This window comes from Jaculus jaculus, chromosome 11 (genome assembly GCF_020740685.1).
Source record: "Jaculus jaculus isolate mJacJac1 chromosome 11, mJacJac1.mat.Y.cur, whole genome shotgun sequence".
NCBI classification, from domain to species: Eukaryota; Metazoa; Chordata; class Mammalia; order Rodentia; family Dipodidae; genus Jaculus; species Jaculus jaculus.
Window position 1 is genome coordinate 97,340,731 of NC_059112.1, and position 14,795 is coordinate 97,355,525.

The 14,795-nt window shown below is 42.5% G+C and overlaps 1 pseudogene; it reads left to right on the forward strand.

Annotated features, from left to right (window-relative positions):
* The first annotated feature begins 5,368 nt into the window (after positions 1-5,368).
* The window catches only part of LOC101604322, a 30,186-nt pseudogene continuing 20,759 nt past the window's right edge, over positions 5,369-14,795 (forward strand).

Consider the following 14,795-nt stretch of genomic DNA (forward strand, 5'->3'; position numbering starts at 1 on the left):
TGTCCATATATAATAATAGAGAAAAAGATGTCCCCTATAGCTTCATGTGTTTGTGATTAAACCTCATCCTTGATCCTCAACTAGTAGAGTCTTTGCTGGAGAAGGTGTGTTGCTGGGGGAAGTCCTTGGTATTTATCAGTCCAGCTTTACTGGAATTTTCCCTTGATGCTACCTCCCAGCTGCTGCGGTAAAATGTGATGTCCAGCCCCTCAAGACCGCTGCTTTTGGTCAGCATTTTGTCCCAGCAACAAGAAGGCAACTGCATCAATGTGTTTGGGCATTTGGTCCCCAGCTGGTGGCATGGGAAGTCTAGCTGGTAGACGTAGGCTTCTTGTGCTAGGCCTTTGAAAGTGAAAGCCTGGACCTGCTTCTCATCCCGTTCTTTAGTTCCTGATCTTCCAAGATGTGAAAAAAGCTGAACTACATGTTTCAACTGCCATAGGGCTTCCCCAGCCACCAAGCCTTCCTGAAACCATGAGAAAAATACACCCATCTTCCCTTTCACTGCTTCTGCCAGGAACTTTATCATAGTGATGCGTAACCAATACACCCTGTTCTTTCTTTTTCCTTCCTTCCTTTCCTCCTTTCTTCTTCCTTCCTTCCTCCTTTCTTTTCCTCGTTCTCATTGTATTTTTTGTGATGTGTGTGCATGTGGTATAGATACATGTGTATGTGTACATGTGGAAATCAGAGAGCAATATCAGTTGTATTCCTCAGTCACTCTCCATCTTGTTTTTTGTTTTACTTATTTATTTGCAGAAGAAGGGGTGGAATGAGAATGGGCACACCAGGGCCTCCTGCCATTTGCAAATGAACTCCAGATGCGAGTGTCACTTTTTGTATCTGGTTTTATGAGTATACTGGAGAATCAAACCCAAGATAACAGGCTTTGCAAGCAAGCACCTTTAACTGCTGAGCCATCACTCTGGCCCATACTTCTTTTTTCTTGACATGATATGTTATACTAGTCAGCAGGCCCTAGGAATCCTCTTGTCTTTATCTCCTCAGTTCTTAGATTATAATCATTGTCATTCCTGACTTTTAGGTGGGTTATGCAGATCTGAACTCAGGTCCTCATGCTGGTGTAGCAGGTGCTCTGACCCACTGAGCCATCTACCCAGCCTCTATTAGGTGTCTTAATCTTCCTAGTCTTAATCCAATCAAACTCATAATCAAAATTACCCATGCAAGGGAGGTATACATGTCAACAGGAATAATAATGAGGTAAAAAATAATCTAGAAAGAAGAGTGTAGCTCAGTGAGGACATGAGCAATTATCTAAAGATGAAGTCAGATGAATTTCTCTTAAGAACTGGCAACTGTAGGGCTGGAGAGGTGGCATAGTGGTTAAGCGCTAGCCTGTGAAGCCTAAGGACCCCAGTTCGAGGCTCGATTCCCCAGGACCCACGTTAGCCAGATGCACAAGGGGGACGCACACATCTAGAGTTTGTTTGCAGTGGCTGGAAGCCCTGGCACATCCATTCTCTCTCCCTCTCTCTATCTGCCTCTTTCTCTCTGTCTGTCACTTTCAAATAAATAAGTAAAAATAAACAAAAAAATGTAGTCTTTGTCCTGTAAACTTTACAATGAGAATGAGAATTAAAAAAAAAAAAAAAGAATTGGCAACTGCAAAATTGAATGCATCACAGCATGTATTTTGCTCTGGTCATCTATGGCTGTACTTATAACAAACTAACTCAAACTTAGTGGCTTAGAAACGGTAACTACTCAATTGTATGTTTAGAGTCTGTGCATCAGCCAGAGGTACTAGGGCCACCTGCTCTGGGGCCACAGCTCGGAAGGTTGATAAAGGCTAGAACCAGGAACTATCTGTATGATTCTTTGCTCATAGGCCCACCACCACTTGAGATGCAATGAGGCAAAGTGTGGGCTTGGCTGGGACTGTCTGCTGGAGATCCCACATGTGGTTTGCCCCATAGGCTTGGGCTTCCTGTCCACATGTAGGCCTCAGGTGGTTGGGCTTCCTCATGTTGACTTTGTGATTGCAAAGGTGAGTGGTAGGTGCTGGGTAGAAGCTGCTTGGCTTTTTATGACCTAGCCTTGGGAGTCATACTGTCACACTTTCTAAGCTGTGGCATTCAGAAAGCCACCGGGAACAAAGGGGAGGGGACACAGATCCAACCTCTTCATAGCAAGAGCACATACATTTTTTTGCATTCATATTTGAAAACCATTGTTATTGTCCTGTGCAGAGGTCTGTATTTCACTAGTCTTTGAGCAGACAATCTGATCCCACCTTGAGAATTCTCTCCAGGTGTATTTACACCAAAAGCCTACTTCAATTAATCAATTCTAATGCTCCAATTACTCAGCTTATATTTCCAGACACTCTAATAAGCACCACAAATGAATGGGAATTAAACTGATGGCACGTAGCTCTCCACTATTAGGAAAAGCACACTTGGCCTCTCAAGTAACCTTTACTCCTGTGCGATGAAATTCCTTTTCCTACTTCTATTTCGTCAGGAAAATGTTTCTTTGAGGCTGAGGTAGGGTTGGAGAAGAGGAAAGCTCTCAAGGAAATGGAGCAATTGTAATGAAGTTATATTTTGAATGAAGACTTAAACTGTTTTGGTTTTGTTTCTTTTTTTCCCCCCTTTTGGAAAGACAAGTTGGGCGTCAGTTTACTCATCTGTAGAGTAAGGAGATTGGGAATGATCTATACTTTCAGCTCTAAAAAGAGTCTGTAGGGCTATGGAGATGACTCAGTTGAGTGCTTGCTTTGCAAGGAAGAAGACCTGAGTTCACTCCAACAGTACTCAGTGTAAAAGCTGGGTGTGGTGGCCTTCACTTGTAATCCCCGTTTTGGGGAGGCAGAAACAGAAGGCTCACTGGTACTTGCTGGCTGGTTAGTGTAGCCTGGTCAGGTGAGCTTCATTCTCAGGAAGAGCCCTTCTTCTCTCAGTGTTCAGTGTCAACCCTCAGTGTTGCCCTCTGGCTTATACACAGACCCACACGCAGGCAAACATGCATACACAACACACACACACACACACACACACACACACACACACACACACACACACACAGTGTTCATAATGATAGGAATATTTTCCAAAGGGGATTTTGTAACTTTACCACCCAGAAGGAGCATCCAGACCACAACCATGTTCGTCTGAAAAATGCTGGCCTTCAGGAAATAACTCTGGGCCAGGCCTGAAATCCAAGCTCCTCGCAAGGGTGGACAAGTGCAAATTTAAGGTCAGTCTGGGTTACATGGTGAGTTCAAGGCCAGGGTGGAAACCTAGTGGATCCTGTCTCAAAATAAAAAGCAAATAAAAGGGCTAGAGATGTAGCTCTGTGGTAGAGGACTTGCCTAATGTGTACAAGGTCTTGGGTTCAATCCCAGCCACGCAAAACAAATAAACACATGACTTTTGAACTTCCAATAAGCATGCATTTTACTCTGCATTTACACACACACACACAGACACAGACACACACAGACACAGACACACACACACACACACACACACATATAATCTTCATACAAAAGTAATATTTTGTTGTTTATTTTTTTCTATAATCACTTTACCTCTACTACTCTATGTTGAAGATCTTCTGTGTCAGTACAAAAATGTAAACTTAATCCATTTCTATGGATACATAATACTCCACACTGGGGATACACTGTAAACTACTTAACTAGACCCACTGATGAAAATTTAAGTTATTACCATTCTCTGTCTTTGGACAGACACTGTTGCAGTGACTAGCCATATATAATCATTATTATGATGGTTGATGGCATGTGTGAATTTTTAGAGAGCTGGCTGACCGTTATTTCTAAGCATGTCTATGAAGTTTTTTCTGGAAGCAATTACCATTAGGATCAGATCAGCGTGCTGACTAAGGGCGATTGCCCTCTCCAGTGTGGGAGGAATTATCCAGTCTGAGAAAGACACTGGTAGAAGAAAAAGATGGAGGAGGGATGAATGCTCAGTCTCCTGGTTCTTGTATGTTAAGGCTCTGGAACCCACCTTAGTTACCACCTCAGTTATGCCTCTACCTTTCCTGCTTCTTCCATTTCCAGAAGACATCATTTTGAAGCATGCCTCACTTGTCTGGGTGATGTAGTCAATTCCCATCATGAGCCTTCGTGACAAGTTTCTCTGTCTCTTACTGGCCCGCGGCCTCTGGAGACCCTGACTAGTGTCTATTTTTACTCTCATACAGGCGCATCTACAGAATAAAATTTTACAGGCAAATTTTCTAGGTCAAAAGCTATGGACTCTTTGTACTTTTGACAGATATTACAAATTACTCACCATAGAGATTTACCAACTTGAATTGTACATGGCAGAACTCCTTCCCCACATGCAAGATATGATCAAACTGTATAATTCCTGTCATTCTCATGAGGTGAAAATAGCACTTCTTTGTAGTTTTAAGTGGTGTTTCCTTTTAGTGAGGAAGCTGGTATCACCTTTTTTATATGTAAAAGTCCTTTTATTGTTTTTTTTCTTTTCTTAGAAAAGGCTCCTTACAGATTTTGAAAGGGCATAACTCAAAACATTTTACTAGGTATTTTTAAACATTGTCAGATTGATTTGCTCAATGACAGAGCTGTAGCTTCCAAGTCATATTTAAGTCCTTAGGCAGATTAGTCACCTTCACTCTAGCAGTCCACGCTTCTATAGTTGTTTTTTTTTTTTTTTTAACATTGTCCTTAGGTAGAGTGAAGGGGGACAGCTGTCGGAGTGATCTCCACTAGCTACCAAATTGTCCTGTATTTGCTAGAAAAGCACTTGGTAGATAAAATGGAGGAGCAAAGCTTGCCTTGACTCCCCCATGCAATTTTGTCCAAGAGTCTTAAGAAACAACTGCATTTTTTTTTTTTTTTTTGGCTGAAATCTTTCCATTGCAGTACATTTTACAATCATTATGAGCTTTTTTTCAAAAGAAAAATAACTCGTGGTCTTTCTAGAAAAAGCCAAGCACTGGCTGGTTTAATCATTTATCTGCGTCCATTCTTTCTGCAGACAAGACCTCTTACACTCAGCATCTCGTCCAGCCTGGCTTGACTGAGTGGAGATGGCAGGATCCTAGCTTTTACTCTAAGTCTAAACCACTGTGATGGTTTGAATCTGAAGTGGGGTACTATTCTTGGAAGGGTGTGGAACTGAATTAGGACCTCATTGGAGGAAGTAGATCATTAGGTGTGAGACTTTGAAAATTACCATCTAAGTCCCGATTCCAGGACTGTCTTCCGCCTGGTCTGCCAAGATGTGAACAGATTTCACTCCGTGCTCTTGCCTCAATGCCTTTCCTGCCATGATAGAGTCAGAACAAGCACCTGTTCTGTTAACTCACCTCTGTCAAGCATGTAAGTCTCCATGTTGCAGACATGACGAACACATCTTCTCTTGTCAATGAAGTGAACCAGAAGCCCAGACTTTTGAGGCTCCTAATCCCTGCCCAACCGGGGATGCAAATGATTCTGGGTGATCTCAGTGCCTGGTACCAACTGACTAAAACTCCAGAGGGAGGAAGTCTGGGCAATCAGCTGCTGGGTTCCAGCATTCTCTATGCCCCAGGTTCTGGGTTAGGTATGGATGTAAATTCATAAGATGCAGCTCCTGGGCTCAAGTAACTCCCACATTTATGCAGGTCGACTCATAGGTATATGTTTGCAATACAGTGTGGCTCCAACCACACTAGAAGGAAGCTTCCCAGTTAATTCCAGTGAGACGGTGTCACTGGAGGAGTGACACCTTTGTGAAAATATGCTTGATGGCTGTCGTGGTTTGATCGTAAAATGTCTCCATTAGGCTCATGTGTTTGAACACTTGGTCCCCAGCTGGTGGCACTGTTTGGGAAGGACTAGGCCTTGAGGATTTATAGCCCAGTCACATTTCCTGTTTACTCTGTCTTCTTGACTGTATGCAATACGACTTGCTAGCCTCATGCCTTTCCCATGATAGAGCCCATGTCCTGGAACTGTAAGGCAAAATAAATCTTTCCTCACTTAAGCTACTTCTTGTCAAGGTGTTTGCTCACAGCAAGGAGTAAAGTGACAGATACAATGGGTTCCTAGTGTCTAAAGAAACATTTTTCATTTGACCTGTGTGCCAAGTATGAGATAAAGTGCTCATTAAAGAGCTTATATGTGGCTCATCCGTGGGTGAGGACAATTGGCTGGATCGGCCACAGACAAATATACTATATTTAATATCCGAAGGGAAGCAAGTGTTATCCTAATTATATGCCTTCTATTTATCTTGTTAATTTTTCATTGTTGTTATTGTCTTTTGGTTTTGGAGGTAGGGTCTCACACTAGCTCAGGCTTACCTGGAATTCACTATGCATTCTCAGGGTGGCCTCGAACTCACAGTGATCCTCCTACCTCCACCTCCCAAGTGCTGGGCTAGGATTAAAGGCGTGCACCATCATCTTGTTAATTTTTAACATGATACTCACAGGAGAGATGAAACTGTTTTGCTTTTGTTCTTCAAAGCCAAATGAGTCACAAAAACCTAACAGCCCAGGCACCTCACCAGGCCCTTGTTTTATTTTTCATCCTCCTCCGCCGTTGCTTCAGTATGTCTGAGCATTGTCTCTTAGCTCAGCCCTCTGTGGGCTTGTGTCACCTAGCCCTCACTTCCCCACTCTATTTTTTTTGTTTTTTAATCAGGTAAGATGACTGGCAACTATTCCCAACAAAAAGGAATCTTCCCTATTTCTGAGGGACTGTGAGATGGGAAGGAAGAAATTACATTTTTATTTTGGTATGTGTGTGTGTGTGTTGTGCGTGCATGTGCGTATGTATGTTCACATGCACATGGGTGCCTGTGTGGATGCAGAGGTATGTGCATGTCTGTGTGGGGACAGAGGTCAATATCAGTGTTTTCCTCAATCTCTCTCTACCTTAGTTTTGAGAAAGGGGTTCTATGAACCCCAAGCTCAGAATTGACTAGACAAGGTAGTCAACATGCTCTGGGCATTCTCTATTCCTACTTCTCTCACTTTGGAATTGCAGGTCAGACCTTCACACCTAGTATTTACATAGATACCGGGGTCTGAACCCAGGTTCTTATGCTTGTGTAGCAAGCACTTTATACACTCACCATCTCCCCAACTGCAGAAAGTACATTTTTAAATTGTTTAAAAAATATTTTTACTTATGTGTGTATATGAGAAAGAGAGAGAGAGAGACAGAGAGAGAGAGAGAGGGAGAGAGAGAGAGAGGGAGAGAGAGGGAGAGAGAGGGAGAACGGGCCTTCCAGCCTTCCAGGGCCTCTTGCCGCTGCAAGTGAACTCCAGGCCCATGCACCCCTTTGTGCATCTGGCTTTATGGGGTACTAGAGAACTGAACCTGGGAAAACAGGCTTTGCTGGCAAGCATTTTTAATGACTAGGCCATCATCATAACCCAAAATTACATTTTAAATGATAATAATATACTCTGTATCATGGAATAAATTGTGCCCCCTCCCTGAATAATTCATATGTTGAAGTCCTAAGTCCTATTACTTCTATATTTGGAGACAGTGTTTTATAGAGGCAATTAAGTTAAAAGGAGGTCATAAGGATGGGCACTAATCCAATATGATGATGTCTTTATAAATAAGGGGAAGTTTGACAGACACACCCAGAAGGAGGAAAATATGAGGTGACACTGAGATGGCCACATAGGGGCCAGGGAGAGAGGTCTCAGGAAAAAAAGGTAACATACTATGTCAGACTTCTGGGTTCTGCAACTCTGAGATTAAATTCTGATGTTGAAGCCCCTCAGTCTGTGGCAGTTTATTACAAGTTTCCTAGGAAATGAACACCCTTTGGAAAGAGAGGTGAAATGAGTGCCTTTTGGAAAGAAAGGTGAAATGTACACCCTTTGGAAGGAGAGGTGAAATGAGCACCCTTTGGAAAGAGGTAGAATGAGCATCTTTTGGAAACAGGTGGAATGAATACCCTTTGGAAAGAGGTAGAATGAACACCTTTTGGAAAGAGAGGTGGAATGAATACCCTTTGGAAAGCGAGGTGGAATGAACCCCCTTTGGAAGGAGAGGTGGAATGAACCCCCTTTGGAAAGCGAGGTGGAATGAACCCCCTTTGGAAGGAGAGGTGGAGGAGGCTCTGAACACATCTCCCCAGTGCCCATCCCACCAGCTTTTTCACACTCACACGCAGAAAGGGACTCAGTCACTCACTGAGAGGTGTGCTGATGGTTGCTTTGGGTCAGAAATCTCTTCTCGTGCTTTTCACAGCAAACTGGAAGAGTGTGGGAAAACTATATTAGTCACATTTCTTGTCACTGTGACAAAATACCTGAGAAGAAGGAGCTTATGGGTGGAGAGGTTTGCATTGGCTCACAGTTCAAGGTTGGAAAGGCCTGGGGCAGGAGCCTGAAGCAGTCGGTCACATCACATCCACAGTTACAAAACAGACATTTATAGCTTAGCTCTGTTTTGCTTTTTTATTCAGTCTGCGATCCCGGCTCATGGGACAGTGCCAATACCTCTATGACCATAAGCAGGATACTCCCTCACAGACACACCCAGAGGCTTTTCTCCTAAATAATTCTAGGTCCTGTCAAGTTGATAAGCAAATGTTGACAAGCACCCAGTACTTGGGTGACACAGGGTTGCAAGAGAGCTGAGAGCAGAGGCCGCGATCGAGTTCTGGTGGATCACAGCAGCGTCAGTGTGGAACTGAAGAAAGGGCAGGTTGAAGACGGAGGACCATGAGAAAACTTCCCCATGCAGCAGTGAGAGCAACGGGGGAGAGGGGGAGGGGCCTGACAAGCCTCCACTGTGAGAAGAACAGTACTGACTGATAGGACGGGAGAGGAGATGGGTGGTCGTCGTCCTGGATTGATAACCCTTGAAGAGTAACTTTGGGAGGATGCATTTATTTACACACCACCTCCTTCTTCAGAGAGCTTGGACAAACACTCGCCATGGCATAGGGAAGGTGAGCAGATGGGGAAAGAAAGCCAGGAACCAATGCAAATGGGAAAAGGATATGGCGAGAGTGAGGGTAGAACACGAATCCTTAGTGGCTGACTCTGTGCTTGACTCTTGCCTACTTTAGGCTAATGAATATGAATAATATGGTTCACGTTTGCTGGTTCAGTCAAAGTTGTTCTCTTCTTCCAAGGATTTGGAACCTCAGTGTGTGTGTGTGTGTGTGTGTGTGTGTTTATGCATGTGTGTATGTGAGTTTGTGTATGTGTGGGTGGACATACGTGTGCAGATATCTGTGCATGAGTACGTGCGCAAGTCAGAAGACAACCGTAAGCAAATCCTCAAGTACTGTCGACCTCCCTAGAGATAGGGCCTTCCATTGGTCTGGAGATCGCCAATCAGGCAAGACTGGCTGAACAGTGAGCTCCAGGGATCTGCCTGTTTCCACCTCCCCAGCGCTGGGATTGCGCAAGCACACTGTCATGCCTGGCGTTTATGCAGTACGAAGGATTGAACTCAGGTCCTCATGCTTGTGATGAAAGCACTTTACTTACCAAGTGAGCTATCTCCCAAGCCCCTGAAACTTTTAATGTAGTAAAGACATAACTTAATCAATGTGTTAGGAGTGTATCAGTTACTTTCTTGTTGTTGGGACAAAATCCCTGGGGGAAAATAATCATTTTAGGAAGTTCCACCCCTGTGGGGCACCTGAAAACTTCAGCCAAGCCAGGGACTCTCATCATCTTCCTGGAGGCTACTTGCTGTGGAGCCACCTCTCCATTCCAACAAAAAAACAAAAAAAATCAGGGAAAGCTGGAAAGGACAAAGTATTTTCAGCATCTAAATCAGGAGACTGACAAACTAGGAAAACGCACAATTTTGAAGGTGAATTAACATGTCTCATTTGTTATAGTATTTTTAAAGATCCTCATGTACTACCATGCTCTCATACATTTTGTAGAAATTATATGGAAAATGTTCTTCAGGCACCTGGTAACTATTATATATGGAGAGCTTTGCAGCTTCCACTGAAATGTCTGAGCTGCGGAATTGCTTCAACCATTATCAAATCTTTACCTGTGAACTTTGCATTATGAGCAATCATTGAAAAGTATTAGCAAGAAGATGATCCAGATATTGTCACGTGCCTTGAATATTACAGGAAACCAACACATTTTTTATTGTCTACTAGGGTAAAACAAATAGTTTGTGGTCATTGTATGTGGTCAACAACGTGGTCATAAGGACACACCTCAAAAATTGCTTAAACAGTTAACTGACTCACACTGGGCAGATATCACTCATCTCATTGAATAGCTAGAAGAACAGAAGTCTCACTCTGAGAAAATGGTCCAAGGTGCTAAGGAAGTGGTTCCCCATTATTTTAAGGAACTTAAAACAGATAAAGAAGTTTTTCCTAGCAACTCTCAGTGATGTTGGCAACCTGATTAATCAAGAATATAGCCCACAGACTTAAAGAGTGAGGGGAGGAAGAGAGCAGTAGTTTGAGTTGATGACTCTGACCACATCTTCACAAGAAGAATCTCTACTTAAGCTTCTTGAAAAAGTTGCTGATGTCCACCAGTGAGTGCAGATGTTGAAACAAAGGCCACTTCCTGAAGTCCAGCCTGTGGAAATATATTCTTGAGTGAGAAAAGTATTGAAAGAAAACTGAAGGTTGGAGTGATGGCTTAGTGGTTAAGCGCTTGCCTGTGAAGCCTAAGGGTACCAGTTCAAGGCTGTATTCCTCGATACCCACGCAAGCCAGGTGCACAAAGTGGTGTGTGCATCTGGAGTTTGTTTCCAGTGGCTAGAGGTCCTGGTGGACCATTCTCTCTCTCTCTCTCTCTCTCTCTCTCTCTCTCTCTCTCTCTCTCTTTCTCTCTCTGTCTGTCTCTCTCAAATAAGTAAATAAATAAACAAAAAATCTTAAAAATAGAAGCCTGAAGCAGAATAAAAATTGGACAAATTAGGAAAGCTGTCATTCCTGCACCGAAACTTTCTTCTGAAAGGATGTTTTATTCCTGGCCTAGTAAGGATGAAGAAGTTAAATTCTTAAAAAAATTTAAATATTGTTATAGTCACACTAATTTCAGTGACATTAATGTTAACCCTCTTTTTCAACCAACACATAATAACTTTACTAAATAAAATCACTTCAATATATTTCTGTGATGTCTCTCTATTTACCAAAGTTTATAGAATAACCTCTATGATTTTAAGAATATACTATGCCATGCTTTTTGTTAAAGGAATTCATGTGGAAAATAATTTCTCACCCAAAACTTAAGTATAGACTGTTAAGGGCTGAGTCTATATAGCAGAAGCTAACCATTGCTAAATGAAGAAATAAGGGCAACATACGTAGCAAATTAAATCTTAGTATAAAGTTGTGATAGAAATATAAATTCCATGGTTCAGTAGAAATGGTACACCAGAGATGAGAAAATATCTGAAAGATGATTCAGATTAATATTTGAAAATTAAAATTACTTGAATATTGTTAATAGCTTATCTCATTTTTAATAGTCAGTGCTACTTTGACATTTAAATATCTTTTTACCAGGTTTTTTTTTTAACCAGCATATTACAGAGGTTGGCTTTGCAGCTCTTTTATGTACATGAAACTTTGAGATTAAAAGATGACAAGGGCTGGAGAGACAGCCTAGCAGTTAAGGTGCTTGCCTAAGGACCCCGGTTTGATTCTCCAGTACCCACATGAAACCACACAAGCAGAGTGGCCCATGCATCTAGAGTTTGTTTGCAGTGGCTAGAGGCCCTGGCATGCCTATTCTCTCTTTCTGCCTCTTCCTCTCTCTCTCATAAATAAATATTTTTTAAAGATAACAAAATCCTCAAAGCGCAGACACCTTTATTTTGAAGTGGGCAGACTTTGACTGTTTGTATAACTGTGGTAAAAGAAAAGTTTTGTTTTTCTTTTTTTAAACACATGCAGCAGTGATAAAGGTTTACTTAGATTTTATTTTTTTTGATCAAATACAACTAACTTGTACCTAATGTGTTAGCATTCATTCCAAGAGAGGCTACTTTTGGATTAACTGGGTACCAGGGAACACTGTCTAATACTTCTAATAAATTTAAGATTCATTTTAGGACCTGAGTGTGGTTATGTCCCAGCCACTTGGGAGGAGGCAAAACAATCTCTCCGGTAGTTCCAGTTCAGCTTGGGCTATTATGGTGAAATCTTAGTGACTGACCCAGCAACTCAAAGGTTGAGGGACTAGGGACATAGCTAATTGGTAGAGCCCTTACTTTGTATGCTGTGTCTAGAACTACAGGACAATAACAATTAATACTGTCGTTGATTTTGCAGTCTTGTCAAACCGATTCATGCATAAGAATCATGAAACATAACTTAGAACAGCCACGTTGGTATGATACTTCATTCTCAAGAGTCTGAATCACGGTTCTAATCTAATGCAGGCTGACGTGGGACTCACTTTGTAGCTTCAGGCTTGGCCTTGAACTCAGCAATCCCACCTCAGCTTTCTGAGTGCTGGGACTAAAAGCAAAAGCCACTACCACACCCAGCTTTATGTAAACTGTGTCTTAAAAGTTGTCTTAAAATTTCTGCCGAATGTCCTCCGTGTGGAAGCGTTACATCCTTCTGATGTCTATTTTGTTTGTGCCGCCCACGCTGGCTTTGAGCACACAGAGATCCCGACTCAGCTTCCCATGTGCTAGGATCACAGGTGTGAGCCCCTATACCTGGCTAATCTTTAATTAACTGGTTACATGCTGCTCATTGAGTCAGAAGTTCCCTTCTTATGGTATGGTTGTGGTGCGTGCAGTAGGACATCCATTGTTCACACTGATTTGCTTTCCAGAAACCCCAAGTAGGTTACATCTTCTAGGAATCTTACCTAGGTTCAAAGACTTAGGTCAGATTAGGAGATAATCGAGTTCTTATAGATTTAATAAATCTGGGCTGAGATCTAAAACCACTCCTAAGGTCTTACCTGCCAAGAACAAATCTCATGACTGAGATCATGCTATGCAGGTTGGTTCATGATCAGCAGAGCATGCAGCATAGTGATCTTGAGAGAACATCTGAAGGGTTCAGTGGAGGTAGAGCTTTGTGCAGCCAACAACAGAAAAACATATGAATCTGACTGAAGTTGTACTTGTGTCATATTATGAAAGTACTATTTTTAAATCAAGGGGCTGGAGAGATGACAGTGGTGAAGGTATTTGTCTGAAAAGCCAAAGGATCCCAGTTCGGCTCTCCAGGACCCATATAAGCCAGGTGCACAAGGAGGCGCATGCAGCTGGAGTTCATTTGCAGTGCCTGGATGTCCTGGTGTGCCCATTCTCCCCTGAATGCCCCCCCCCTCTGCCTCTTTCTCTTTCTTAAGTAAATAAATAAATAAATATAATAAATAAATAAATTCAAGAAAGTCATGCATCTTCGTGACTATGTCTAAGGCATTTTTTTGAAGGGGATCCCAACCTCTTCATAGACAAGGAAATAGTAATGCATGGCCATGTTGGCAGGTGGGAAAACACATGTATTCTTCTTGTGAACTTTAAGAATATGTGCAGGCCAAGGTTAATGCTAAATCACCCTCTGTCTACTTTTTATGGCTCAAGATTAGGGTGGATGCCTAGTAACACCTTGCAGGCTTGACATTAATATTCTTTTCTAATATTTTAGTTTTATCTACTTATTTGAAAGAGAGATACAGAAATAAGCAGGGGGAGAGACAGAGAGAAAGAATGGGCACACCAGGGCTTCTAGCCACTGCAGACAAACTCCAGATGCATGCATACCCTTGTGCATCTGGTTTACAGGGGTCCTGGAGAATCAAACCTGGGTCCTTTGGCTTTGCAGGCAAGCACTTTAACCACTAAGCCATCCCCCCACCCCTATTTTTTAAAATATTTCATTTTTATTTGACATTAATATTCTTGCTAAGTTTTAGTACACAAGAATTTGGGGGGGGGAGAAAGAGGGAGATAAGGGAACTGTATTTTTTTTGTATTTCTTGCAGGAGGATAAGACTGTATAATTCAAAGTACATAGTCTTCGAAAAATTTGAGTCCTCTGTATCAAAATAATAAACTTGGCATTTTATCTGCAAAAAATAATTTCAAGGGTGGAAGGGTTTATTTCAGCTCGTAGTTCCAGTTTCTATTCCTTTGTGGTAGGGAAGGCGGGACTGCAGGATCTTGAGCAGCTGCTCACATCCAGCCCACAGTGAGGAGGCAGAGAAGATGGACAGTGCTGCTCCGGCTGCTCTCTCCTTCTCATACAGGCCAGGACCCCAGCCCATGGCATGATAGGCCCACAGTGATGATGAGTCTTCCCACCTTCATCAAGATCATCTCTCACCAGTGATTCTGGTGCTGTCAACTTGGAAATTAATATAAACTATCGCAAGGACTCAGCTGCACTCAGGAATATGGGAAGAAATCGAGATATAATCTTTGGAGACGCTGTAGGAAGAACGGTACATGAAGGTTCCAGTATACAGAGCATCCCTGGTGTGTGGTAGAGAACAGCAGAATCTGACTGTCAGAGGCAAACATTGTTGGGGAGAAAGAGCATCTGCATTTTCACACAACAGTGAAAAATCCATTTATTTGGGAAAATAACATGGAGATGTCACGTACATTTTGGAACGCCACTGGTCAATTTGCATAATGCTGGCCTCCAGAATGTGAGCTCACTGATTGTCTAAGCAGTCTGGCAGCTTAGGTCTCGCTATTGGCCTTTCCAATGTGGCAGATGTTGCAGAGCAAAGTACCTTTCCTGCCACAGAGTCTGGGAAGTCCATGTGCCCTCCCAGGCATTTTGCTATGGTCCCTTGCCATCACACCTTGGATGTGTACAAATGGCCAGCTTGTT